Below are 4,990 nucleotides of genomic sequence, written 5' to 3' on the forward strand. Positions count from 1 at the left end.
AGCACTTCCTCAAAAAGCCGGTTCAGAACAGTTTAATGTTGTTGTAATGTTGTAACACATAGCAAAGTATTTCTAAGTTAAAAATAACATCTACCTCAAATGTTGTAAAGACAAGTTAATCACCACATTTAGCTCCAAATATAACAAATGAAAAATAAAGGAATAAAAGTGACTCAAGGTTGGGATAAAGGAGAATAATCTACCTATTAAGCAAAGAAATGGGTTCTTTAAGCATGTTAAAATCCATGCTTATCACACCCCCAAACTTAAAGTGTTGCATGTCCCCAAGCAACCAAAAGACAACTAAAAAGGACTCAATGAAACATAGAAACAAGATCATGGCATTAAGTGCACACATATAGCAAAACATACCATTATGAACATCATTGCCCTTCATAAATCCTTAGCAAACCATTCATAGTCTACTTCTTATGTATAAACCATATGCTAGCACTAATCTTTCCTTTATTAAACTCAACACACCTTATATTTAGGGTCAATAGGACTTATATGGGTTTACTCTCTTTGGCTTTTTCTTTTCTCATATTGCCTTTTTCTTATGCTTCATCATTTAATTTTTTGAATTTTTGGCACTTTTTGCTCTTTTTGATGAAAGCATGCACATTGCCCTTATGGGACATATTTTTTTTGCTTTAAACAAGTCCAACTAAGGCATCTTTTTAGAGCTTTGATGTTTTATATTGATGAATTGGCCATAGTGGAACACCCTCCCCCAAACTTGAAATGTTGACAATGCCCTCATTGGCTGTATGGGGGTGTGAAGTGTATAAAGGGTACAAGTGGCTATTTGTGAGTTTGTGAAGAAAGGCCTATATCATGCCTCTTATGTTGTTGGGGTGTGAGTCAAGTTGTGTCCCAAAAAGAATTGTGCTAGTTGTAGCAAGAATATATCTACCAGGTGAATGACTAACAACCTCAGAATTATTCAGGCTATGAAATCAAAGGCAACTATCAATGAACATGTAATCTTGTAAAGAAAATAAATCTAAAAATGTAAAATTATCCTAGACTCAAAAATTTAAAAAGAGTATTTGGAGACTAAAGAAAAGTGATTGAACCTGCCCTACTCCAAAGGAGTAGGCTTTGAAGCCTGAGCTGCCATCTCCTTCTTCAACTTCTCATTCTCTTCAAACAGGCTCTTATTATCCACCTTGATGGACTTCAGAATGTTTTCACGAAAGTTAATGTTCTCACTTGTTATGAGACTAAACAAAAGCACCAACCTTTCTACAAAAACAGAGCTGTTATGATTAGTCGATGATAAATAATGTTTAATAAAGCTTATCCAAACATTCTTATCAGAGGAAAAATTGGCAACCTTAATGGTTTTCAACATGAAATGAGTGTAAGGCTCCCAATCATTCTCAGGCATTCCAAGGGACGTCATGATTTCAACCAAATATGCCTCAGAGGCCGTGTACAAGAGTGCATCATTCTCATAATCTATGTGAGGTGAGAGACCAAACAATTTATTTATGGCTTTGTCAAAAGTAGACACATTTCTTTGTGGCTCTATGGATGTGAAGTTATTGTCATCTTGGATGATTTTATGTTGAAAAAAGGACTAATTCGCTTTTGGTCATCAATGATCAATCCCATAGCTTTTGTGTGCAAATTCAACATATCAACCAACTTCCTTTCTTGATGCAATTCTAGGGTAGATGATATGTTGATAGGCAATTTGCCTTCTTCTCTTAAAAAAGCACACCTCAAATGGGATGAGAGTTGTGTCAACTCCAAATCAGGTGGTGATATAAAGGATGGGGTGAAGTCTTTCTACTCACTATTTTCCAGTAGCTCAAATGCAGTAACATCACATGCGATACCATTATCATCTCTTAAACCTAACTCCTCAACAATCTCTTCATCTATTTCAACACTATACTCTTCCTCTAACTTACAGACCTCTCTAATCCCTTCCTCATAACACATTGATTCTATTTCACAAATTCTTGAACACTCTTCCAAATAGTCAGGGTATTTCAAAGAATTAAAAACATTAAATGTGACTTTTTGGTCCTGAAGTCTCATAGTTAGCGCTCCTTTCTGGACTCTATCAAAGTTCTTCTGGTGGCTAGGAATGGTATCCCTAAAATAATAGGGATGTTCTTATCGGCCTTAGAGTCTAAGATGATAAAATCTGCCGGAAATATAAACTTGTCAACTTGCACTAAAACATCCTCAATCTTTCCCTTAGGGTATGCAGTAGATTTGTTGGCCAATTGGAGTGTAACAATGGTAGGTCTAGCCTCTCCTATGCCTAACGTGTTGAAAACAGATAAAGGCATGAGGTTGATACTTGCACCTAAGTCACACAAAGCTTTCCCAAATCTCTTTCCCACCAATAGAACAAGGAAAAGTGAAACTTCCCGAGTCTTTAAGCTTAGGAGTTATCTTGTTGGTCAGAAGTGCACTACATCCTTCAGTAAGAGCTACGATTTCATACTCAGTCAGCTTCTTCTTCTTACTTATAATGTCCTTGAGGAATTTAGCATAACTAGGCATTTGCTTAATTGCCTCAACAAGTGGAATGTTGATATGCAATTCTTTAAACACATCCAATAACTTTTTAAAATGCAATTCTTCCTTGTGATTCCTCAACCTTTGGGGGTAAGGTACATAAGAAGGAACTGGTTTTATGACACCTTTGTTTGAATGTGTTGAGCAAGATGAGTCTCATTTGCCTTGGGTGGTCTTACTCTCGTGTGGTGTGGATGGGGTTACGGCTTTGGTCTTAGGATCTGCTATAACCTCATCTTTTACTGACTTTTTCCTAATGGTATCCTTTGAAAATAGTAAAGGGTATTCTAATTTTGGGGGGATAGTATTGGTGACCTTAGATGATTGGTTTTCTAATGGTTGCGGTAGTTTTTCAATAACAGGTGCCGAAGCTATAACATCACTTTTTGACAAAATTGGTTCACGATCTTTTTGCATGGCCTCTTTTAATTCCTTCCCACTTCTCAGGGTCCCTGCTTTCACATGTTCCATTTCTAAGGCTCTTGGGACTTCTGTGTTACTAGGCAAAGTACCAAGGACTCTATTGATCTGATTGAGTGCAAGTTTGCTGACTTGGGTTTCCAGATTTCTGATAGCAGCACTTTGCTGATTAAAAAGAGATTGATTTTGAGAGTTTTATTGGGTTATCAAAGCTTGATTTTGAGCTTGAGCTTGCGTAAATAACCCTTTTATGATTGCTTCCAAAGAAGATGATAAATCAGCCTGTGGAAGTGGCTTGTTTTCAAAAAGGTAGTTGAGCAGTTTGAAAATTTTGGTGATGATTTTGAGAACTACTCGCATGTTGTTGGGGTTGAAAATTAGAGGTTCTTTGTTGCTTAGGTGCCGGTGGATTTAAACATGGACTGTTCCAAGAAAAATTCGGGTGTTGTTTCCAACTTGCATTGTAATTGTTGGTATATGGACCAGATCCATTATGAACAAAGAGTATGGATTCAGAATTATGAGGACAATGTTCATACGAGTGTTCCCCACCACAACAAACACATTGCATTGAGAGGACTTTTCTTGGCCAGAAGTAAGGTTTTTAAGCATGGTGGCCATGGAAGTAAGTTGTGCTGTTAATGTAGTGTATGCATCTACATCATGAATTCCAACAGTCTTCTTTTGCGGTTGAGCACATGGATCAACCCAATGTCCATTGTTTGCTGAAATTTTTTCAAGGATGTCATACCCTTCATTGTAGGTATTGGCTGTAAAGGCTCCGCCTGCAGTCGCATCGAGCATTTGTTTCGCCATGGGACTTAACACATTGTAGAATGTCTCGAGTTGAATACAGTACGGAATGCCATGGTGTGGGAATTTCCTTAACAACTCTTTAAACCTTTCCCAAGCGTCAGGAACAGCTTTATCGTCCATTTGTTTAAAAAAGATAGATCTCATTCCTGGACACAGCGTTCCTGATTGGTGGGAAATATTTTCGCAAAACAATTTCAACTATATTACTCCACGATGGTACATAACCCAACGGTAATTAATTAAACCATGCTTTTGCCCGATCCTTTAAGAAAAATGGAAATAAAGCGAGTCTTAAAGCGTCATTGGACACTACCGGGATCAGGAAAGCATAAGTGATTTCCATAAAAGACTTTAAATGTGAATGTAGGTCCTCTGAGGGTAATCCGGCATATTGTCCATTCGTTTGCAACATGTGAAACATGATTGGTTTTTGTTCGAAATGGAGGGCTGTCATATGTGGCCTAACTATCCCAGAATTTAATTGCTCAAAATTCGGGATAGCATAATCCATGATCCTTCCGGTTTTTGGAATTTGTCAGATTAATGATGTTCGGAGTTTGTGCTCTTCGTTGATCATTATTCTCCGATTATGTGTCCTCATTACCCAAATTATTATCATTATGTGGGTGTTCTTGTGGAAAGTTTGGAAATGGCGGTATTGATGTAAAAACATGTGGTTGATTTTCCAAATGTGGTATCTCTGGAATGATCGGGGGAGGTAACGCCATGTTAGGAGGGAGTAGAGCAAAAATTGATCTTTGAGCTCTCGATCTATGGTGAAACGTTCTCTCAATATCGGGGTCAAATTTGAAAAATTCCTCGCGCTATATCCTTGGCATACACCACTTTTAAGATGATTCAAATGGTACTAGAAATATCAAATTTTTTACTTTACTCAAAAGAATTTTTTAGCTTGCCAATCCCCGGCAGCGGCGCAAAAAACTTGGTAGGTTATATCGCACACCTTTAGACAAAGGAATTGAGCCACAAAGCAAGTATACAATACGGCCCAATATCGACTTTCCAAGTAATAAAGTGTTAAAAATATCGGTTAGCATCCACGGAGATTGTAGCAAAAGTCTAATGAGAGTCTAATGAAAAAAATCATTTCTGATGATGAAATTGAAGACTTCAGTGTGATTCTGAGTTAACAATGATAAAATAACATAATATAAAAGGGTAGCATGGGTGTAAGACTTATGGTGAAATGTAA

General features: G+C 37.3%; 1 non-coding gene across 1 annotated transcript; it reads left to right on the forward strand.

Annotated features, from left to right (window-relative positions):
• Window positions 1-3,823: 3,823 nt before the first annotated feature.
• LOC112524012 lies at window positions 3,824-3,931 on the forward strand. Its single transcript, XR_003070339.1, has one exon. It is a non-coding gene; the product is annotated as a small nucleolar RNA R71 (small nucleolar RNA).
• Window positions 3,932-4,990: the final 1,059 nt, after the last annotated feature.

This window comes from Cynara cardunculus (assembly GCF_001531365.2).
Source record: "Cynara cardunculus var. scolymus isolate 2C chromosome LG 12, CcrdV1, whole genome shotgun sequence".
Classification (NCBI taxonomy): Eukaryota; Viridiplantae; Streptophyta; class Magnoliopsida; order Asterales; family Asteraceae; genus Cynara; species Cynara cardunculus.